This window comes from Lepisosteus oculatus, chromosome 3 (genome assembly GCF_040954835.1).
Source record: "Lepisosteus oculatus isolate fLepOcu1 chromosome 3, fLepOcu1.hap2, whole genome shotgun sequence".
Classification (NCBI taxonomy): domain Eukaryota; kingdom Metazoa; phylum Chordata; class Actinopteri; order Semionotiformes; family Lepisosteidae; genus Lepisosteus; species Lepisosteus oculatus.
In genome coordinates, this window is record NC_090698.1 from 44,081,976 (window position 1) to 44,107,601 (window position 25,626).

The window sequence follows — 25,626 nt, forward strand, 5'->3', positions numbered from 1 at the left end:
ACCCTCTGGCATCTCTGACACCTGCCTTCTTGGGGCAGTCAGGGTGAGAGTGCCAGTAGCACACAAACCTACCAGAAAAAGCAAACGTGCAACAGTGGCGGCAGCAATCAGTCCTCCCAAAAGTCTTTTCGGGTGGCTGATCCCAGTCATCTCCTTCTGAGTGACTGTTGCCTTTCTAAGCTGGCGCAGCGTGTACATGGTGTCTTTCTCAGTATGCCCTGTGGCATCTTGGGCACCAACATCCTGGAAATCTGGGGAGATCTGACGCAGCGGCTGAGGCTGCTCCTCCGTTTCCAGGGCATCTGCTTTTTCGATTTGTTCATGCCTGTGCTCTAGGAACCCTGCAGGGGGCGGTGCAGCGGTGGAGCATGCCTGACCCTCGGCTGAGTGGTCATCTGGAGCACCTGAGTGATCTGGGATTGTTACCCTATTCTCACTGTTCAGGTCCACCCTGCACACTTCCCGATTGAGGAATCCTTCTATCGGCATGTTTACAATCGTTCGCTGGGGGTAGGTGTAGGACACCTGCTCGCTCCCCCCTTCCCTCGCTAGGGGTTCAGGGAGCTGCCCCAGCACTGGGATAGCTAGTTCACTGTCTTTGAACTTACTATCACTCACCAGGCCCATGTCAGTGCAGGCGGGGATTCTGACACCCCTCTTTGCGATGTCCTGCACTGGCAGGCGGGTGACTTTACCATCCAGCTCCAGTCTGGCTGAACCACTGTTGGTCAGACTCAGACTGACAGACTGAGCTGGTGGCTGTAAGAAAACCGTCTCGGCTTTCATTCCCTGTCCCTTCTGGGGGACTGGGTGTGTTGGCAACCCTGCCGTTGAGGCAGGAACAATCAGGTCAGTCTCACTCACTACCTGGTAGTTGTGAGAAATAATGTTACCTGACTGCAGGTTCCCTGGGTCAAAGCAGAGGGAATCGGCATCTGGGATCAGGTGTGTCCACAGCGCAGTAGTCTCAGCGTCGAGCTGGACCTCCTGTCTAACCTGTGAATGTTGCACCAGGGGCACCTGGCGGTGGCCCTGTGACAGCTGCTCAAGCAGATCCTCACTAATAGAGGACCTCTCAGCGCTAAGGGTGAGGGCTACATCACCAACCTGCTCTCCTGCCATCTGGATCCCTTCCACCACTGCAGGGTGGTGGTCCTGACCCCTCTTGGGTGCCAGGGTGTACAGGGAAAGCTCCTTTTCATCGCCAGGTGGGGAGATCTGCTCCTCTTTAGGGATGTAAAAGGTGTGTGCTTTACCTGGTGGATCAGGCGGCTGCTTGGAGCACCGCTCCTGTGGCATGGAGGCTGTTGTGACCTCAGCCGGGACACGACTTCCCTGTATATCTGGGGAACAAGGAAATATTTTTATTTCTTGTCCAGAGGGAACAGAAGGAATCTCCGCATGGGCTTCTGTGTTCGGTGGGCACTGTGTGAGCACAGTCTGCCTCTTGGCCCCCCTTTCCTTCTGTACAGAAGGCTTAGGAGCCTTGACCTGTTTCCACACCTTGCCTTTCTGGTGATCCACCAAAGGTTCCTCTCTGAGTCGCATGCCCTTTTCTTTTTCTACCCGTTTGAGCTTGCCGTGTGACATCAAACACCTTTCAACCTCAGTGTCAATCAGTGTCTCACTGGGTAAGACATCTCCCATGGCAGCCTTGAGGTAAAAGCTTCTTGCTTTTCCTCTGCGTTTTACTGCCTGCTCTGTGACTTCAGGGGTGGAGTCAGCACTCACTTGGGAGTGGCTGACCTTATCCAGGCAGGAACCATTCCGCTCAATCAGATAGACTGAGGGAGGGAGAGGGGGCGGGTCTCCGCCTCCTCCAGTGGAGAGTATCAGCTCATTCACGCTTCCGGCAGCCTTGGGGAGCGGTTGTCCCTGTCCTAATAAAGCTTGTTCAAGCCTGGCCAGGCGGGCGGCTACTGAATCCTTTTGTTCAGTTTTTTCTAGCCCTTTCCCTCCCCCGGTGTTCTCATGGCACTTAGGACGCTGGGTGCGGTCCTGTGTGAGTGCTTTGGAACGGGGCTTAGCCAGCTCAGGAGCCTGTGCTCCTTCGAGCAGGGGGGAATTAACCCTGCTGGCTCTGACGGCGAACACAGTCGCTTTAACAGCTTTTTGCTCAGAGCGACTTTGGACATCATACTCCCAGGCTTTCTGCACAAATCTCTTAATATCAGTCATTTTCATGGTCTGTGCATCTGTATGCATTAAGATCATCTTTCTGACTGACGGGTGGAGATTCGCAATGAATAAACCCTTGAAATGTGTGTTCTCTTCGCAACCCTCATCATTTCGCCCTGCAAAATAAGTTCGTCTAAGTCTCTCGTAATATTCGCGAGGGGACTGTGCTCTCTCGTGCTTAATGTTAAGAGCGGCGGCTATCGCGGCAGTTGGGTCAATAAACGCACTGTATTCTTCGATAAGTGCTTGACACAGCTCCTCAAAATCATTACAGACTTCTTTCATCTGCCTAGCCATCCACTCATGTACGGCTCTGCTGGTAGTTTTCCTGACCAGAAACACTTTCTCCTGTTCTGTGGCGTTTGGCAGGTACTGCAGGTAATACCTGAGGTCCTGAATATAACTCTCGATATTATTCTCTGACACTGCGGGGTCAAATCTCTCTATGTCCTTCGCTAGCTCTCTCAGAGAATGGAGATTTATTATTCTAGCTTCTCCGCTGACGGAGATATGGAAGAGATCGTGGTCAGACTTGTCGCTGCTAGAGAGAGTGCTTAATAGCGACTCGAATTCAGACCTTTTTGCAACCATCGTTAGACTTAAAGAGTATTACGTTTAAGTACGAAATCACAGTTTTACCACAGAAAACCACAAGATCAAGTATGCAATCAACCTGGTAGATCGCAAAAGATCACAAAACAATCAAGCACTGCTTAAAGAGCAAGGGTAACTTTTTTCTTTCGGCTTTCAGCACACTGTATTGTCGTGTATGAAACCCGCGGCGTTTTATATTGAATTATTCCGCTTGGTTGACTCATTTCAGTCTTGCCACGCCCACCCAGGGACGCCAAATAAATGTAGAGAAAACCGGTCCAGGGACGCCAAATAAATGTAGATTATAGTGGCTCTCTGAAGGCACCAGTTCTGTAGGGTTTGGGCATTTACTGAGACAATTATTAATTGTAGCAGTAAATCACAACGTTGATTCTTTTGGTGGCTTTAGAATCCAACCATGCGATATAACTCAAACAACGCGCACACACAGGTACTAATACACGAGGATACATTTATTAATACATAGAATATGCATATAAACCTAACAGATCTTATCGAGAGGGTTATCAGAATACAAAAGATATATATTCAATCAGTTACAAAGTGTTACACATATCAAGAGGACATACGTTCAGTATATCATTCATTAAGACCGTTTCGTAAAGTGAACTTGGTTACAACTTCTACATTAGATACTCAAACAAGTACATAACTCTTAGGAATTAAATTGATATCAACTGGTTGGGATAACAATTGAATTCTCGAGCTGTAATGCATTGAAGTTGAATACTCATCCAATCTCTGGGGATTCAGATCTCCTGCGGGCACAAAGAAACAGTTGCAGGCTGTTGCTGTCCAATCCGCGCTCTCTGGCTCCGTGCCAGGCTGTGCTGTGCGGCTTGCGACGGTGCGCTGCTGATGCTCACTGTTGGCATTAACTAGCAAAGTTTGTGCACAGGAGAAAAGATGACTATGGGTCCCAGCAAGTCAGGAAGAGGACCAGTTCGTTCCTGATGAAGAGCTAGTTCTGAATAGCAATTCAGCTGTCCACAGTTCCGACCTGTTCACGAGGCCTGCTGCTGGTTACTCTCTGGCAACCTCCACTCTAGACTCTTAGAACAAAGGAAAGTTCTGGCACTCGGACACACTGGCCGTTCCGTGGTTGTCCGGGCTGAGTCTCAGGATGGTCAGGAGGCGCGCTGTGAGAATGTCCTGCCCTTGGGAGCCTTCTGCTCCTGGGCCGTCCTGCCCTGGAATTCTCCTGTTGAATCTTGTTCTGAATCTGAATCTGAATCTGAATCTGAATCTCAATCTCACAGGCTCTCTGTGTTGCCTGTTTTTACCTGGAGGAACTTCAGCTCATTGATTGGCTGAAAGTTCCATGGGCATCAGAGTCCCACGTGGGTTACTCGGCCCTACCAGTCCCTGATTGGTTGATCAAGGTGAGATATGAGTCACTTAGTCCTGACACTTAGTAATGCAGTCCAGATGTCCAACTTGCACTCCCTAGACAGATAGGCGCCAATGGGTGACCATTGATCATGATAGCCAGGCTTAGCTAAGTGCATCCCCCTTTGGGAGCTGTCCTTGGACCTTAAATCACCTTGCATGAATGGTTTCTCTGTGGCTGCACCACAGAGATGAACAGAGAAATGAGGCCTCATTTGGGAAGCTCAGAAACACTTAATTCTGCCTTATTATTAAGCCTCGCCGCTACACCGGGATCTTAAAACATTTTCTATAAGTACCCGAGCTAGGGTTAGGGTTAGGGTTTAAACACTCATGGAAATGTTTTGATGCATTTTCTGTGCTTTAAGATGCGTTTAAATTCCAGGAAAGGTGTTGTTTTGTTGTTTCCTCAAAAAATATATTTTGCCCAATTTTGCAGTTTTTGCTGAGCCATGTACCTGTCAATCAAAAATGGTCAAAAATCCAAAGTTTGCAAGCACACTTTCTGCATGATAATCTCACTTATTTTTGCCTTTCAGTCTATATAAAATGATGTTTTGCGGTAAGATTTAGTGGCAATTGTAATACGAACCTTTACATGGAACAATATATGCTTATTGTATACTTTATTTCTGATGCAGGTTACAAAAAGAAGAAATAGTGCAAATTTAAAACAGATTCACATTAGATACATTCTTTATACCCCAACACTGCTACATTAAGAATTTCTGAGTGATCTGGAGTCATTTGGGTCACATTTTTAGCACAGTGTTTTGATGCCGGGATTTTAAAACGTTTTCTATAAGTACCCGAGCTAGGGTTAGGGTTAGGGTTTAAACACTCCTGGAAATGTTTTGATGCATTTTCTGTGCTTTCAGATTCGTTTAAATTCTAGGAAAGGTGTTGTTTTGTTGTTTCCTCAACAAATACATTTTGCCCAATTTTGCAGTTTTTGCTTAGCCATGTACCTGTCAATCAAAAATGGTCAAAAATCCAAAGTTTGCAAACACACTTTCTGCATGATAATGTCACTTATTCTTGCATTTCAGTCTATATAAAATGATGTTTTGCGGTAAGATTTAGTGGCAATTGTAATACGAACTTTTACATGGAACAATATATGCTTATTGTATACTTTATTTCTGATGCAGGTTACAAAACGAAGAAATAGTGCAAATTTAAAACAGATTCACATTAGATACATTCTTTATACGCCAACACTGCTACAGTAAGTATTTCTGAGTGATCTGGAGTCATTTGGGTAACATTTTTAGCACAGTGTTTTGATGCTGGGATTTTGAAACTTTTTCTATAAGTACCCGAGCTAGGGTTAGGGTTAGGGTTTAAACACTCCTGGAAATGTTTTGATGCATTTTCTGTGCTTTCAGATGCGTTTAAATTCCAGGAAAGGTGTTGTTTTGTTGTTTCCTCAACAAATACATTTTGCCCAATTTTGCAGTTTTTGCTTAGCCATGTACCTGTCAATCAAAAATGGTCAAAAATCCAAAGTTTGCAAGCACACTTTCTGCATGATAATCTCACTTATTTTTGCCTTTCAGTCTATATAAAATGATGTTTTGCGGTAAGATTTAGTGGCAATTGTAATACGAACCTTTACATGGAACAATATATGCTTATTGTATACTTTATTTCTGATGCAGGTTACAAAAAGAAGAAATAGTGCAAATTTAAAACAGATTCACATTAGATACATTCTTTATACGCCAACACTGCTACAGTAAGTATTTCTGAGTGATCTGGAGTCATTTGGGTAACATTTTTAGCACAGTGTTTTGATGCTGGGATTTTGAAACTTTTTCTATAAGTACCCGAGCTAGGGTTAGGGTTAGGGTTTAAACACTCCTGGAAATGTTTTGATGCATTTTCTGTGCTTTCAGATGCGTTTAAATTCCAGGAAAGGTGTTGTTTTGTTGTTTCCTCAACAAATACATTTTGCCCAATTTTGCAGTTTATGCTTAGCCATGTACCTGTCAATGAAAAATGTTCAAAATTCCAAAGTTTGCAAACACACTTTCTGCATGATAATCTCACTTATTTTTGCATTTCAGTCTATATAAAATGATGCTTTGCGGTATGATTTAGTGGCAATTGTAATACGAACCTTTACATGGAACAGTATATGCTTATTGTATACTTTATTTCTGATGCAGGTTAATAAAAGCAGAAATAGTGCAAATTTAAAACAGATTCACATTAGATACATTCTTTATACGCCAACACTGCTACATTAAGAATTTCTGAGTGATCTGGAGTCATTTGGGTAACATTTTTAGCACAGTGTTTTGATGCTGGGATTTTGAAACTTTTTCTATAAGTACCCGAGCTAGGGTTAGGGTTAGGGTTTAAACACTCCTGGAAATGTTTTGATGCATTTTCTGTGCTTTCAGATGCGTTTAAATTCCAGGAAAGGTGTTGTTTTGTTGTTTCCTCAACAAATACATTTTGCCCAATTTTGCAGTTTTTGCTTAGCCATGTACCTGTCAATCAAAAATGGTCAAAAATCCAAAGTTTGCAAGCACACTTTCTGCATGATAATCTCACTTATTTTTGCCTTTCAGTCTATATAAAATGATGCTTTGCGGTATGATTTAGTGGCAATTGTAATACGAACCTTTACATGGAACAATATATGCTTATTGTATACTTTATTTCTGATGCAGGTTACAAAAAGAAGAAATAGTGCAAATTTAAAACAGATTCACATTAGATACATTCTTTATACCCCAACACTGCTACATTAAGAATTTCTGAGTGATCTGGAGTCATTTGGGTCACATTTTTAGCACAGTGTTTTGATGCCGGGATCTTAAAACGTTTTCTATAAGTACCCGAGCTAGGGTTAGGGTTAGGGTTTAAACACTCATGGAAATGTTTTGATGCATTTTCTGTGCTTTAAGATGCGTTTAAATTCCAGGAAAGGTGTTGTTTTGTTGTTTCCTCAAAAAATATATTTTGCCCAATTTTGCAGTTTTTGCTGAGCCATGTACCTGTCAATGAAAAATGGTCAAAAATCCAAAGTTTGCAAGCACACTTTCTGCATGATAATCTCACTTATTTTTGCCTTTCAGTCTATATAAAATGATGCTTTGCGGTATGATTTAGTGGCAATTGTAATACGAACCTTTACATGGAACAATATATGCTTATTGTATACTTTATTTCTGATGCAGGTTACAAAAAGAAGAAATAGTGCAAATTTAAAACAGATTCACATTAGATACATTCTTTATACCCCAACACTGCTACATTAAGAATTTCTGAGTGATCTGGAGTCATTTGGGTCACATTTTTAGCACAGTGTTTTGATGCCGGGATTTTAAAACGTTTTCTATAAGTACCCGAGCTAGGGTTAGGGTTAGGGTTTAAACACTCCTGGAAATTTTTTGATGCATTTTCTGTGCTTTCAGATTCGTTTAAATTCTAGGAAAGGTGTTGTTTTGTTGTTTCCTCAACAAATACATTTTGCCCAATTTTGCAGTTTTTGCTTAGCCATGTACCTGTCAATCAAAAATGGTCAAAAATCCAAAGTTTGCAAACACACTTTCTGCATGATAATGTCACTTATTTTTGCATTTCAGTCTATAAAAAATGATGCTTTGCGGTATGATTTAGTGGCAATTGTAATACGAACCTTTACATGGAACAATATATGCTTATTGTATACTTTATTTCTGATGCAGGTTACAAAAAGAAGAAATAGTGCAAATTTAAAACAGATTCACATTAGATACATTCTTTATACCCCAACACTGCTACATTAAGAATTTCTGAGTGATCTGGAGTCATTTGGGTCACATTTTTAGCACAGTGTTTTGATGCCGGGATTTTAAAACGTTTTCTATAAGTACCCGAGCTAGGGTTAGGGTTAGGGTTTAAACACTCCTGGAAATGTTTTGATGCATTTTCTGTGCTTTCAGATTCGTTTAAATTCTAGGAAAGGTGTTGTTTTGTTGTTTCCTCAACAAATACATTTTGCCCAATTTTGCAGTTTTTGCTTAGCCATGTACCTGTCAATCAAAAATGGTCAAAAATCCAAAGTTTGCAAACACACTTTCTGCATGATAATGTCACTTATTCTTGCATTTCAGTCTATATAAAATGATGTTTTGCGGTAAGATTTAGTGGCAATTGTAATACGAACTTTTACATGGAACAATATATGCTTATTGTATACTTTATTTCTGATGCAGGTTACAAAACGAAGAAATAGTGCAAATTTAAAACAGATTCACATTAGATACATTCTTTATACCCCAACACTGCTACATTAAGAATTTCTGAGTGATCTGGAGTCATTTGGGTCACATTTTTAGCACAGTGTTTTGATGCCGGGATCTTAAAACATTTTCTATAAGTACCCGAGCTAGGGTTAGGGTTAGGGTTTAAACACTCCTGGAAATGTTTTGATGCATTTTCTGTGCTTTCAGATGCGTTTAAATTCCAGGAGAGGTGTTGTTTTGTTGTTTCCTCAAAAAATATATTTTGCCCAATTTTGCAGTTTTTGCTGAGCCATGTACCTGTCAATCAAAAATGGTCAAAAATCCAAAGTTTGCAAGCACACTTTCTGCATGATAATCTCACTTATTTTTGCCTTTCAGTCTATATAAAATGATGTTTTGCGGTAAGATTTAGTGGCAATTGTAATACGAACCTTTACATGGAACAATATATGCTTATTGTATACTTTATTTCTGATGCAGGTTACAAAAAGAAGAAATAGTGCAAATTTAAAACAGATTCACATTAGATACATTCTTTATACGCCAACACTGCTACAGTAAGTATTTCTGAGTGATCTGGAGTCATTTGGGTAACATTTTTAGCACAGTGTTTTGATGCTGGGATTTTGAAACTTTTTCTATAAGTACCCGAGCTAGGGTTAGGGTTAGGGTTTAAACACTCCTGGAAATGTTTTGATGCATTTTCTGTGCTTTCAGATGCGTTTAAATTCCAGGAAAGGTGTTGTTTTGTTGTTTCCTCAACAAATACATTTTGCCCAATTTTGCAGTTTATGCTTAGCCATGTACCTGTCAATGAAAAATGTTCAAAATTCCAAAGTTTGCAAACACACTTTCTGCATGATAATCTCACTTATTTTTGCATTTCAGTCTATATAAAATGATGCTTTGCGGTATGATTTAGTGGCAATTGTAATACGAACCTTTACATGGAACAATATATGCTTATTGTATACTTTATTTCTGATGCAGGTTAATAAAAGCAGAAATAGTGCAAATTTTAAACAGATTCACATTAGATACATTCTTTATACGCCAACACTGCTACATTAAGAATTTCTGAGTGATCTGGAGTCATTTGGGTCACATTTTTAGCACAGTGTTTTGATGCCGGGATTTTAAAACGTTTTCTATAAGTACCCAAGCTAGGGTTAGGGTTAGGGTTTAAACACTCCTGGAAATGTTTTGATGCATTTTCTGTGCTTTCAGATTCGTTTAAATTCTAGGAAAGGTGTTGTTTTGTTGTTTCCTCAACAAATACATTTTGCCCAATTTTGCAGTTTTTGCTTAGCCATGTACCTGTCAATCAAAAATGGTCAAAAATCCAAAGTTTGCAAACACACTTTCTGCATGATAATGTCACTTATTTTTGCATTTCAGTCTATATAAAATGATGTTTTGCGGTAAGATTTAGTGGCAATTGTAATACGAACTTTTACATGGAACAATATATGCTTATTGTATACTTTATTTCTGATGCAGGTTACAAAACGAAGAAATAGTGCAAATTTAAAACAGATTCACATTAGATACATTCTTTATACGCCAACACTGCTACATTAAGTATTTCTGAGTGATCTGTAGTCATTTGGGTAACATTTTTAGCACAGTGTTTTGATGCCGGGATTTTGAAACTTTTTCTATAAGTTCCCGAGCTAGGGTTAGGGTTAGGGTTTAAACACTCCTGGAAATGTTTTGATGCATTTTCTGTGCTTTCAGATTCGTTTAAATTCTAGGAAAGGTGTTTTTTTGTTGTTTCCTCAACAAATACATTTTGCCCAATTTTGCAGTTTTTGCTTAGCCATGTACCTGTCAATCAAAAATGGTCAAAAATCCAAAGTTTGCAAACACACTTTCTGCATGATAATGTCACTTATTTTTGCATTTCAGTCTATATAAAATGATGTTTTGCGGTAAGATTTAGTGGCAATTGTAATACGAACTTTTACATGGAACAATATATGCTTATTGTATACTTTATTTCTGATGCAGGTTACAAAACGAAGAAATAGTGCAAATTTAAAACAGATTCACATTAGATACATTCTTTATACGCCAACACTGCTACAGTAAGTATTTCTGAGTGATCTGGAGTCATTTGGGTAACATTTTTAGCACAGTGTTTTGATGCTGGGATTTTGAAACTTTTTCTATAAGTACCCGAGCTAGGGTTAGGGTTAGGGTTTAAACACTCCTGGAAATGTTTTGATGCATTTTCTGTGCTTTCAGATGCGTTTAAATTCCAGGAAAGGTGTTGTTTTGTTGTTTCCTCAACAAATACATTTTGCCCAATTTTGCAGTTTTTGCTTAGCCATGTACCTGTCAATCAAAAATGGTCAAAAATCCAAAGTTTGCAAGCACACTTTCTGCATGATAATCTCACTTATTTTTGCCTTTCAGTCTATATAAAATGATGCTTTGCGGTATGATTTAGTGGCAATTGTAATACGAACCTTTACATGGAACAATATATGCTTATTGTATACTTTATTTCTGATGCAGGTTACAAAAAGAAGAAATAGTGCAAATTTAAAACAGATTCACATTAGATACATTCTTTATACCCCAACACTGCTACATTAAGAATTTCTGAGTGATCTGGAGTCATTTGGGTCACATTTTTAGCACAGTGTTTTGATGCCGGGATCTAAAACGTTTTCTATAAGTACCCGAGCTAGGGTTAGGGTTAGGGTTTAAACACTCCTGGAAATGTTTTGATGCATTTTCTGTGCTTTCAGATGCGTTTAAATTCCAGGAAAGGTGTTGTTTTGTTGTTTGCTCAACAAATAAATTTTGCCCAATTTTGCAGTTTTTGCTGAGCCATGTACCTGTCAATGAAAAATGGTCAAAAATCCAAAGTTTGCAAGCACACTTTCTGCATGATAATCTCACTTATTTTTGCCTTTCAGTCTATATAAAATGATGCTTTGCGGTATGATTTAGTGGCAATTGTAATACGAACCTTTACATGGAACAATATATGCTTATTGTATACTTTATTTCTGATGCAGGTTACAAAAAGAAGAAATAGTGCAAATTTAAAACAGATTCACATTAGATACATTCTTTATACCCCAACACTGCTACATTAAGAATTTCTGAGTGATCTGGAGTCATTTGGGTCACATTTTTAGCACAGTGTTTTGATGCCGGGATTTTAAAACGTTTTCTATAAGTACCCGAGCTAGGGTTAGGGTTAGGGTTTAAACACTCCTGGAAATTTTTTGATGCATTTTCTGTGCTTTCAGATTCGTTTAAATTCTAGGAAAGGTGTTGTTTTGTTGTTTCCTCAACAAATACATTTTGCCCAATTTTGCAGTTTTTGCTTAGCCATGTACCTGTCAATCAAAAATGGTCAAAAATCCAAAGTTTGCAAACACACTTTCTGCATGATAATGTCACTTATTTTTGCATTTCAGTCTATATAAAATGATGTTTTGCGGTAAGATTTAGTGGCAATTGTAATACGAACTTTTACATGGAACAATATATGCTTATTGTATACTTTATTTCTGATGCAGGTTACAAAACGAAGAAATAGTGCAAATTTAAAACAGATTCACATTAGATACATTCTTTATACGCCAACACTGCTACATTAAGTATTTCTGAGTGATCTGTAGTCATTTGGGTAACATTTTTAGCACAGTGTTTTGATGCCGGGATTTTGAAACTTTTTCTATAAGTTCCCGAGCTAGGGTTAGGGTTAGGGTTTAAACACTCCTGGAAATGTTTTGATGCATTTTCTGTGCTTTCAGATTCATTTAAATTCTAGGAAAGGTGTTGTTTTGTTGTTTCCTCAACAAATACATTTTGCCCAATTTTGCAGTTTTTGCTTAGCCATGTACCTGTCAATCAAAAATGGTCAAAAATCCAAAGTTTGCAAACACACTTTCTGCATGATAATGTCACTTATTTTTGCATTTCAGTCTATATAAAATGATGTTTTGCGGTAAGATTTAGTGGCAATTGTAATACGAACTTTTACATGGAACAATATATGCTTATAGTATACTTTATTTCTGATGCAGGTTACAAAACGAAGAAATAGTGCAAATTTAAAACAGATTCACATTAGATACATTCTTTATACGCCAACACTGCTACAGTAAGTATTTCTGAGTGATCTGGAGTCATTTGGGTAACATTTTTAGCACAGTGTTTTGATGCTGGGATTTTGAAACTTTTTCTATAAGTACCCGAGCTAGGGTTAGGGTTAGGGTTTAAACACTCCTGGAAATGTTTTGATGCATTTTCTGTGCTTTCAGATGCGTTTAAATTCCAGGAAAGGTGTTGTTTTGTTGTTTCCTCAACAAATACATTTTGCCCAATTTTGCAGTTTTTGCTTAGCCATGTACCTGTCAATCAAAAATGGTCAAAAATCCAAAGTTTGCAAGCACACTTTCTGCATGATAATCTCACTTATTTTTGCCTTTCAGTCTATATAAAATGATGCTTTGCGGTATGATTTAGTGGCAATTGTAATACGAACCTTTACATGGAACAATATATGCTTATTGTATACTTTATTTCTGATGCAGGTTACAAAAAGAAGAAATAGTGCAAATTTAAAACAGATTCACATTAGATACATTCTTTATACCCCAACACTGCTACATTAAGAATTTCTGAGTGATCTGGAGTCATTTGGGTCACATTTTTAGCACAGTGTTTTGATGCCGTGATCTTAAAACATTTTCTATAAGTACCCGAGCTAGGGTTAGGGTTAGGGTTTAAACACTCATGGAAATGTTTTGATGCATTTTCTGTGCTTTAAGATGCGTTTAAATTCCAGGAAAGGTGTTGTTTTGTTGTTTCCTCAAAAAATATATTTTGCCCAATTTGCAGTTTTTGCTGAGCCATGTACCTGTCAATCAAAAATGGTCAAAAATCCAAAGTTTGCAAGCACACTTTCTGCATGATAATCTCACTTATTTTTGCCTTTCAGTCTATATAAAATGATGTTTTGCGGTAAGATTTAGTGGCAATTGTAATACGAACCTTTACATGGAACAATATATGCTTATTGTATACTTTATTTCTGATGCAGGTTACAAAAAGAAGAAATAGTGCAAATTTAAAACAGATTCACATTAGATACATTCTTTATACGCCAACACTGCTACAGTAAGTATTTCTGAGTGATCTGGAGTCATTTGGGTAACATTTTTAGCACAGTGTTTTGATGCTGGGATTTTGAAACTTTTTCTATAAGTACCCGAGCTAGGGTTAGGGTTAGGGTTTAAACACTCCTGGAAATGTTTTGATGCATTTTCTGTGCTTTCAGATGCGTTTAAATTCCAGGAAAGGTGTTGTTTTGTTGTTTCCTCAACAAATACATTTTGCCCAATTTTGCAGTTTATGCTTAGCCATGTACCTGTCAATGAAAAATGTTCAAAATTCCAAAGTTTGCAAACACACTTTCTGCATGATAATCTCACTTATTTTTGCATTTCAGTCTATATAAAATGATGCTTTGCGGTATGATTTAGTGGCAATTGTAATACGAACCTTTACATGGAACAATATATGCTTATTGTATACTTTATTTCTGATGCAGGTTAATAAAAGCAGAAATAGTGCAAATTTAAAACAGATTCACATTAGATACATTCTTTATACGCCAACACTGCTACATTAAGAATTTCTGAGTGATCTGGAGTCATTTGGGTCACATTTTTAGCACAGTGTTTTGATGCCGGGATTTTAAAACGTTTTATATAAGTACCCAAGCTAGGGTTAGGGTTAGGGTTTAAACACTCCTGGAAATGTTTTGATGCATTTTCTGTGCTTTCAGATGCGTTTAAATTCCAGGAAAGGTGTTGTTTTGTTGTTTGCTCAACAAATAAATTTTGCCCAATTTTGCAGTTTTTGCTTAGCCATGTACCTGTCAATCAAAAATGTTCAAAATTCCAAAGTTTGCAAGCACACTTTCTGCATGATAATCTCACTTATTTTTGCCTTTCAGTCTATATAAAATGATGCTTTGCGGTATGATTTAGTGGCAATTGTAATACGAACCTTTACATGGAACAATATATGCTTATTGTATACTTTATTTCTGATGCAGGTTACAAAAAGAAGAAATAGTGCAAATTTAAAACAGATTCACATTAGATACATTCTTTATACCCCAACACTGCTACATTAAGAATTTCTGAGTGATCTGGAGTCATTTGGGTCACATTTTTAGCACAGTGTTTTGATGCCGGGATTTTAAAACGTTTTCTATAAGTACCCGAGCTAGGGTTAGGGTTAGGGTTTAAACACTCCTGGAAATTTTTTGATGCATTTTCTGTGCTTTCAGATTCGTTTAAATTCTAGGAAAGGTGTTGTTTTGTTGTTTCCTCAACAAATACATTTTGCCCAATTTTGCAGTTTTTGCTTAGCCATGTACCTGTCAATCAAAAATGGTCAAAAATCCAAAGTTTGCAAACACACTTTCTGCATGATAATGTCACTTATTTTTGCATTTCAGTCTATATAAAATGATGTTTTGCGGTAAGATTTAGTGGCAATTGTAATACGAACTTTTACATGGAACAATATATGCTTATTGTATACTTTATTTCTGATGCAGGTTACAAAACGAAGAAATAGTGCAAATTTAAAACAGATTCACATTAGATACATTCTTTATACGCCAACACTGCTACATTAAGTATTTCTGAGTGATCTGTAGTCATTTGGGTAACATTTTTAGCACAGTGTTTTGATGCCGGGATTTTGAAACTTTTTCTATAAGTTCCCGAGCTAGGGTTAGGGTTAGGGTTTAAACACTCCTGGAAATGTTTTGATGCATTTTCTGTGCTTTCAGATTCGTTTAAATTCTAGGAAAGGTGTTTTTTTGTTGTTTCCTCAACAAATACATTTTGCCCAATTTTGCAGTTTTTGCTTAGCCATGTACCTGTCAATCAAAAATGGTCAAAAATCCAAAGTTTGCAAACACACTTTCTGCATGATAATGTCACTTATTTTTGCATTTCAGTCTATATAAAATGATGTTTTGCGGTAAGATTTAGTGGCAATTGTAATACGAACTTTTACATGGAACAATATATGCTTATTGTATACTTTATTTCTGATGCAGGTTACAAAACGAAGAAATAGTGCAAATTTAAAACAGATTCACATTAGATACATTCTTTATACGCCAACACTGCTACAGTAAGTATTTCTGAGTGATCTGGAGTCATTTGGGTAACATTTTTAGCACAGTGTTTTGATGCTGGGATTTTGAAACTTTTTCTATAAGTACCCGAGCTAGGGTTAGGGTTAGGGTTTAAACACTCCTGGAAATGTTTTGATGCATTTTCTGTGCTTTCAGATGCGTTTAAATTCCAGGAAAGGTGTTGTTTTGTTGTTTCCTCAACAAATACATTTTGCCCAATTTTGCAGTTTTTGCTTAGCCATGTACCTGTCAATCAAAAATGGTCAAAAATCCAAAGTTTGCAAGCACACTTTCTGCATGATAATCTCACTTATTTTTGCCTTTCAGTCTATATAAAATGATGCTTTGCGGTATGATTTAGTGGCAATTGTAATACGAACCTTTACATGGAACAATATATGCTTATTGTATACTTTATTTCTGATGCAGGTTACAAAAAGAAGAAATAGTGCAAATTTAAAACAGATTCACATTAGATACATTCTTTATACCCCAACACTGCTACATTAAGAATTTCTGAGTGATCTGAAGTCATTTGGGTCACATTTTTAGCACAGTGTTTTGATGCCGGGATCTTAAAACGTTTTCTATAAGTACCCGAGCTAGGGTTAGGGTTAGGGTTTAAACACTCCTGGAAATGTTTTGATGCATTTTCTGTGCTTTCAGATGCGTTTAAATTCCAGGAAAGGTGTTGTTTTGTTGTTTCCTCAACAAATACATTTTGCCCAATTTTGCAGTTTATGCTTAGCCATGTACCTGTCAATGAAAAATGTTCAAAATTCCAAAGTTTGCAAACACACTTTCTGCATGATAATCTCACTTATTTTTGCATTTCAGTCTATATAAAATGATGCTTTGCGGTATGATTTAGTGGCAATTGTAATACGAACCTTTACATGGAACAATATATGCTTATTGTATACTTTATTTCTGATGCAGGTTAATAAAAGCAGAAATAGTGCAAATTTAAAACAGATTCACATTAGATACATTCTTTATACGCCAACACTGCTACATTAAGAATTTCTGAGTGATCTGGAGTCATTTGGGTCACATTTTTAGCACAGTGTTTTGATGCCGGGATTTTAAAACGTTTTATATAAGTACCCAAGCTAGGGTTAGGGTTAGGGTTTAAACACTCCTGGAAATGTTTTGATGCATTTTCTGTGCTTTCAGATGCGTTTAAATTCCAGGAAAGGTGTTGTTTTGTTGTTTGCTCAACAAATAAATTTTGCCCAATTTTGCAGTTTTTGCTTAGCCATGTACCTGTCAATCAAAAATGTTCAAAATTCCAAAGTTTGCAAGCACACTTTCTGCATGATAATCTCACTTATTTTTGCCTTTCAGTCTATATAAAATGATGCTTTGCGGTATGATTTAGTGGCAATTGTAATACGAACCTTTACATGGAACAATATATGCTTATTGTATACTTTATTTCTGATGCAGGTTACAAAAAGAAGAAATAGTGCAAATTTAAAACAGATTCACATTAGATACATTCTTTATACCCCAACACTGCTACATTAAGAATTTCTGAGTGATCTGGAGTCATTTGGGTCACATTTTTAGCACAGTGTTTTGATGCCGGGATTTTAAAACGTTTTCTATAAGTACCCGAGCTAGGGTTAGGGTTAGGGTTTAAACACTCCTGGAAATTTTTTGATGCATTTTCTGTGCTTTCAGATTCGTTTAAATTCTAGGAAAGGTGTTGTTTTGTTGTTTCCTCAACAAATACATTTTGCCCAATTTTGCAGTTTTTGCTTAGCCATGTACCTGTCAATCAAAAATGGTCAAAAATCCAAAGTTTGCAAACACACTTTCTGCATGATAATGTCACTTATTTTTGCATTTCAGTCTATATAAAATGATGTTTTGCGGTAAGATTTAGTGGCAATTGTAATACGAACTTTTACATGGAACAATATATGCTTATTGTATACTTTATTTCTGATGCAGGTTACAAAACGAAGAAATAGTGCAAATTTAAAACAGATTCACATTAGATACATTCTTTATACGCCAACACTGCTACATTAAGTATTTCTGAGTGATCTGTAGTCATTTGGGTAACATTTTTAGCACAGTGTTTTGATGCCGGGATTTTGAAACTTTTTCTATAAGTTCCCGAGCTAGGGTTAGGGTTAGGGTTTAAACACTCCTGGAAATGTTTTGATGCATTTTCTGTGCTTTCAGATTCGTTTAAATTCTAGGAAAGGTGTTTTTTTGTTGTTTCCTCAACAAATACATTTTGCCCAATTTTGCAGTTTTTGCTTAGCCATGTACCTGTCAATCAAAAATGGTCAAAAATCCAAAGTTTGCAAACACACTTTCTGCATGATAATGTCACTTATTTTTGCATTTCAGTCTATATAAAATGATGTTTTGCGGTAAGATTTAGTGGCAATTGTAATACGAACTTTTACATGGAACAATATATGCTTATTGTATACTTTATTTCTGATGCAGGTTACAAAACGAAGAAATAGTGCAAATTTAAAACAGATTCACATTAGATACATTCTTTATACGCCAACACTGCTACAGTAAGTATTTCTGAGTGATCTGGAGTCATTTGGGTAACATTTTTAGCACAGTGTTTTGATGCTGGGATTTTGAAACTTTTTCTATAAGTACCCGAGCTAGGGTTAGGGTTAGGGTTTAAACACTCCTGGAAATGTTTTGATGCATTTTCTGTGCTTTCAGATGCGTTTAAATTCCAGGAAAGGTGTTGTTTTGTTGTTTCCTCAACAAATACATTTTGCCCAATTTTGCAGTTTTTGCTTAGCCATGTACCTGTCAATCAAAAATGGTCAAAAATCCAAAGTTTGCAAGCACACTTTCTGCATGATAATCTCACTTATTTTTGCCTTTCAGTCTATATAAAATGATGCTTTGCGGTATGATTTAGTGGCAATTGTAATACGAACCTTTACATGGAACAATATATGCTTATTGTATACTTTATTTCTGATGCAGGTTACAAAAAGAAGAAATAGTGCAAATTTAAAACAGATTCACATTAGATATATTCTTTATACCCCAACACTGCTACATTAAGAATTTCTGAGTGATCTGGAGTCATTTGGGTCACATTTTTAGCACAGTGTTTTGATTCCGGGATCTTAAAACGTTTTCTATAAGTACCCGAGCTAGGGTTAGGGTTAGGGTTTAAACACTCCTGGAAATGTTTTGATGCATTTTCTGTGCTTTCAGATGCGTTTAAATTCCAGGAAAGGTGTTGTTTTGTTGTTTGCTCAACAAATAAATTTTGCCCAATTTTGCAGTTTTTGCTTAGCCATGTACCTGTCAATCAAAAATGTTCAAAATTCCAAAGTTTGCAAGCACACTTTCTGCATGATAATCTCACTTATTTTTGCCTTTCAGTCTATATAAAATGATGCTTTGCGGTATGATTTAGTGGCAATTGTAATACGAACCTTTACATGGAACAATATATGCTTATTGTATACTTTATTTCTGATGCAGGTTACAAAAAGAAGAAATAGTGCAAATTTAAAACAGATTCACATTAGATACATTCTTTATACCCCAACACTGCTACATTAAGAATTTCTGAGTGATCTGGAGTCATTTGGGTCACATTTTTAGCACAGTGTTTTGATGCCGGGATTTTAAAACGTTTTCTATAAGTACCCGAGCTAGGGTTAGGGTTAGGGTTTAAACACTCCTGGAAATTTTTTGATGCATTTTCTGTGCTTTCAGATTCGTTTAAATTCTAGGAAAGGTGTTGTTTTGTTGTTTCCTCAACAAATACATTTTGCCCAATTTTGCAGTTTTTGCTTAGCCATGTACCTGTCAATCAAAAATGGTCAAAAATCCAAAGTTTGCAAGCACACTTTCTGCATGATAATCTCACTTATTTTTGCCTTTCAGTCTATATAAAATGATGCTTTGCGGTATGATTTAGTGGCAATTGTAATACGAACCTTTACATGGAACAATATATGCTTATTGTATACTTTATTTCTGATGCAGGTTACAAAAAGAAGAAATAGTGCAAATTTAAAACAGATTCACATTAGATACATTCTTTATACCCCAACACTGCTACATTAAGAATTTCTGAGTGATCTGAAGTCATTTGGGTCACATTTTTAGCACAGTGTTTTGATGCCGGGATCTTAAAACGTTTTCTATAAGTACCCGAGCTAGGGTTAGGGTTAGGGTTTAAACACTCCTGGAAATGTTTTGATGCATTTTCTGTGCTTTCAGATGCGTTTAAATTCCAGGAAAGGTGTTGTTTTGTTGTTTCCTCAACAAATACATTTTGCCCAATTTTGCAGTTTATGCTTAGCCATGTACCTGTCAATGAAAAATGTTCAAAATTCCAAAGTTTGCAAACACACTTTCTGCATGATAATCTCACTTATTTTTGCATTTCAGTCTATATAAAATGATGCTTTGCGGTATGATTTAGTGGCAATTGTAATACGAACCTTTACATGGAACAATATATGCTTATTGTATACTTTATTTCTGATGCAGGTTAATAAAAGCAGAAATAGTGCAAATTTAAAACAGATTCACATTAGATACATTCTTTATACGCCAACACTGCTACATTAAGAATTTCTGAGTGATCTGGAGTCATTTGGGTCACATTTTTAGCACAGTGTTTTGATGCCGGGATTTTAAAACGTTTTATATAAGTACCCAAGCTAGGGTTAGGGTTAGGGTTTAAACACTCCTGGAAATGTTTTGATGCATTTTCTGTGCTTTCAGATGCGTTTAAATTCCAGGAAAGGTGTTGTTTTGTTGTTTGCTCAACAAATAAATTTTGCCCAATTTTGCAGTTTTTGCTTAGCCATGTACCTGTCAATCAAAAATGTTCAAAATTCCAAAGTTTGCAAGCACACTTTCTGCATGATAATCTCACTTATTTTTGCCTTTCAGTCTATATAAAATGATGCTTTGCGGTATGATTTAGTGGCAATTGTAATACGAACCTTTACATGGAACAATATATGCTTATTGTATACTTTATTTCTGATGCAGGTTACAAAAAGAAGAAATAGTGCAAATTTAAAACAGATTCACATTAGATACATTCTTTATACCCCAACACTGCTACATTAAGAATTTCTGAGTGATCTGGAGTCATTTGGGTCACATTTTTAGCACAGTGTTTTGATGCCGGGATTTTAAAACGTTTTCTATAAGTACCCGAGCTAGGGTTAGGGTTAGGGTTTAAACACTCCTGGAAATTTTTTGATGCATTTTCTGTGCTTTCAGATTCGTTTAAATTCTAGGAAAGGTGTTGTTTTGTTGTTTCCTCAACAAATACATTTTGCCCAATTTTGCAGTTTTTGCTTAGCCATGTACCTGTCAATCAAAAATGGTCAAAAATCCAAAGTTTGCAAACACACTTTCTGCATGATAATGTCACTTATTTTTGCATTTCAGTCTATATAAAATGATGTTTTGCGGTAAGATTTAGTGGCAATTGTAATACGAACTTTTACATGGAACAATATATGCTTATTGTATACTTTATTTCTGATGCAGGTTACAAAACGAAGAAATAGTGCAAATTTAAAACAGATTCACATTAGATACATTCTTTATACGCCAACACTGCTACATTAAGTATTTCTGAGTGATCTGTAGTCATTTGGGTAACATTTTTAGCACAGTGTTTTGATGCCGGGATTTTGAAACTTTTTCTATAAGTTCCCGAGCTAGGGTTAGGGTTAGGGTTTAAACACTCCTGGAAATGTTTTGATGCATTTTCTGTGCTTTCAGATTCGTTTAAATTCTAGGAAAGGTGTTTTTTTGTTGTTTCCTCAACAAATACATTTTGCCCAATTTTGCAGTTTTTGCTTAGCCATGTACCTGTCAATCAAAAATGGTCAAAAATCCAAAGTTTGCAAACACACTTTCTGCATGATAATGTCACTTATTTTTGCATTTCAGTCTATATAAAATGATGTTTTGCGGTAAGATTTAGTGGCAATTGTAATACGAACTTTTACATGGAACAATATATGCTTATTGTATACTTTATTTCTGATGCAGGTTACAAAACGAAGAAATAGTGCAAATTTAAAACAGATTCACATTAGATACATTCTTTATACGCCAACACTGCTACAGTAAGTATTTCTGAGTGATCTGGAGTCATTTGGGTAACATTTTTAGCACAGTGTTTTGATGCTGGGATTTTGAAACTTTTTCTATAAGTACCCGAGCTAGGGTTAGGGTTAGGGTTTAAACACTCCTGGAAATGTTTTGATGCATTTTCTGTGCTTTCAGATGCGTTTAAATTCCAGGAAAGGTGTTGTTTTGTTGTTTCCTCAACAAATACATTTTGCCCAATTTTGCAGTTTTTGCTTAGCCATGTACCTGTCAATCAAAAATGGTCAAAAATCCAAAGTTTGCAAGCACACTTTCTGCATGATAATCTCACTTATTTTTGCCTTTCAGTCTATATAAAATGATGCTTTGCGGTATGATTTAGTGGCAATTGTAATTCGAACCTTTACATGGAACAATATATGCTTATTGTATACTTTATTTCTGATGCAGGTTACAAAAAGAAGAAATAGTGCAAATTTAAAACAGATTCACATTAGATATATTCTTTATACCCCAACACTGCTACATTAAGAATTTCTGAGTGATCTGGAGTCATTTGGGTCACATTTTTAGCACAGTGTTTTGATTCCGGGATCTTAAAACGTTTTCTATAAGTACCCGAGCTAGGGTTAGGGTTAGGGTTTAAACACTCCTGGAAATGTTTTGATGCATTTTCTGTGCTTTCAGATGCGTTTAAATTCCAGGAAAGGTGTTGTTTTGTTGTTTGCTCAACAAATAAATTTTGCCCAATTTTGCAGTTTTTGCTTAGCCATGTACCTGTCAATCAAAAATGTTCAAAATTCCAAAGTTTGCAAGCACACTTTCTGCATGATAATCTCACTTATTTTTGCCTTTCAGTCTATATAAAATGATGCTTTGCGGTATGATTTAGTGGCAATTGTAATACGAACCTTTACATGGAACAATATATGCTTATTGTATACTTTATTTCTGATGCAGGTTACAAAAAGAAGAAATAGTGCAAATTTAAAACAGATTCACATTAGATACATTCTTTATACCCCAACACTGCTACATTAAGAATTTCTGAGTGATCTGGAGTCATTTGGGTCACATTTTTAGCACAGTGTTTTGATGCCGGGATTTTAAAACGTTTTCTATAAGTACCCGAGCTAGGGTTAGGGTTAGGGTTTAAACACTCCTGGAAATTTTTTGATGCATTTTCTGTGCTTTCAGATTCGTTTAAATTCTAGGAAAGGTGTTGTTTTGTTGTTTCCTCAACAAATACATTTTGCCCAATTTTGCAGTCTTTGCTTAGCCATGTACCTGTCAATCAAAAATGGTCAAAAATCCAAAGTTTGCAAACACACTTTCTGCATGATAATGTCACTTATTTTTGCCTTTCAGTCTATATAAAATGATGCTTTGCGGTATGATTTAGTGGCAATTGTAATACGAACCTTTACATGGAACAATATATGCTTATTGTATACTTTATTTCTGATGCAGGTTACAAAAAGAAGAAATAGTGCAAATTTAAAACAGATTCACATTAGATACATTCTTTATACGCCAACACTGCTACATTAAGTATTTCTGAGTGATCTGTAGTCATTTGGGTAACATTTTTAGCACAGTGTTTTGATGCCGGGATTTTGAAACTTTTTCTATAAGTTCCCGAGCTAGGGTTAGGGTTAGGGTTTAAACACTCCTGGAAATGTTTTGATGCATTTTCTGTGCTTTCAGATTCGTTTAAATTCTAGGAAAGGTGTTGTTTTGTTGTTTCCTCAACAAATACATTTTGCCCAATTTTGCAGTTTTTGCTTAGCCATGTACCTGTCAATCAAAAATGGTCAAAAATCCAAAGTTTGCAAACACACTTTCTGCATGATAATGTCACTTATTTTTGCATTTCAGTCTATATAAAATGATGTTTTGCGGTAAGATTTAGTGGCAATTGTAATACGAACTTTTACATGGAACAATATATGCTTATTGTATACTTTATTTCTGATGCAGGTTACAAAACGAAGAAATAGTGCAAATTTAAAACAGATTCACATTAGATACATTCTTTATACGCCAACACTGCTACAGTAAGTATTTCTGAGTGATCTGGAGTCATTTGGGTAACATTTTTAGCACAGTGTTTTGATGCTGGGATTTTGAAACTTTTTCTATAAGTACCCGAGCTAGGGTTAGGGTTAGGGTTTAAACACTCCTGGAAATGTTTTGATGCATTTTCTGTGCTTTCAGATGCGTTTAAATTCCAGGAAAGGTGTTGTTTTGTTGTTTCCTCAACAAATACATTTTGCCCAATTTTGCAGTTTTTGCTTAGCCATGTACCTGTCAATCAAAAATGGTCAAAAATCCAAAGTTTGCAAGCACACTTTCTGCATGATAATCTCACTTATTTTTGCCTTTCAGTCTATATAAAATGATGCTTTGCGGTATGATTTAGTGGCAATTGTAATACGAACCTTTACATGGAACAATATATGCTTATTGTATACTTTATTTCTGATGCAGGTTACAAAAAGAAGAAATAGTGCAAATTTAAAACAGATTCACATTAGATACATTCTTTATACCCCAACACTGCTACATTAAGAATTTCTGAGTGATCTGGAGTCATTTGGGTCACATTTTTAGCACAGTGTTTTGATGCCGGGATCTTAAAACGTTTTCTATAAGTACCCGAGCTAGGGTTAGGGTTAGGGTTTAAACACTCATGGAAATGTTTTGATGCATTTTCTGTGCTTTAAGATGCGTTTAAATTCCACGAAAGGTGTTGTTTTGTTGTTTCCTCAAAAAATATATTTTGCCCAATTTTGCAGTTTTTGCTGAGCCATGTACCTGTCAATGAAAAATGGTCAAAAATCCAAAGTTTGCAAGCACACTTTCTGCATGATAATCTCACTTATTTTTGCCTTTCAGTCTATATAAAATGATGCTTTGCGGTATGATTTAGTGGCAATTGTAATACGAACCTTTACATGGAACAATATATGCTTATTGTATACTTTATTTCTGATGCAGGTTAATAAAAGCAGAAATAGTGCAAATTTAAAACAGATTCACATTAGATACATTCTTTATACGCCAACACTGCTACATTAAGAATTTCTGAGTGATCTGGAGTCATTTGGGTCACATTTTTAGCACAGTGTTTTGATGCCGGGATTTTAAAACGTTTTATATAAGTACCCAAGCTAGGGTTAGGGTTAGGGTTTAAACACTCCTGGAAATGTTTTGATGCATTTTCTGTGCTTTCAGATGCGTTTAAATTCCAGGAAAGGTGTTGTTTTGTTGTTTGCTCAACAAATAAATTTTGCCCAATTTTGCAGTTTTTGCTTAGCCATGTACCTGTCAATCAAAAATGTTCAAAATTCCAAAGTTTGCAAGCACACTTTCTGCATGATAATCTCACTTATTTTTGCCTTTCAGTCTATATAAAATGATGCTTTGCGGTATGATTTAGTGGCAATTGTAATACGAACCTTTACATGGAACAATATATGCTTATTGTATACTTTATTTCTGATGCAGGTTACAAAAGGAAGAAATAGTGCAAATTTAAAACAGATTCACATTAGATACATTCTTTATACCCCAACACTGCTACATTAAGAATTTCTGCGTGATCTGGAGTCATTTGGGTCACATTTTTAGCACAGTGTTTTGATGCCGGGATTTTAAAACGTTTTCTATAAGTACCCGAGCTAGGGTTAGGGTTAGGGTTTAAACACTCCTGGAAATTTTTTGATGCATTTTCTGTGCTTTCAGATTCGTTTAAATTCTAGGAAAGGTGTTGTTTTGTTGTTTCCTCAACAAATACATTTTGCCCAATTTTGCAGTTTTTGCTTAGCCATGTACCTGTCAATCAAAAATGGTCAAAAATCCAAAGTTTGCAAACACACTTTCTGCATGATAATGTCACTTATTTTTGCATTT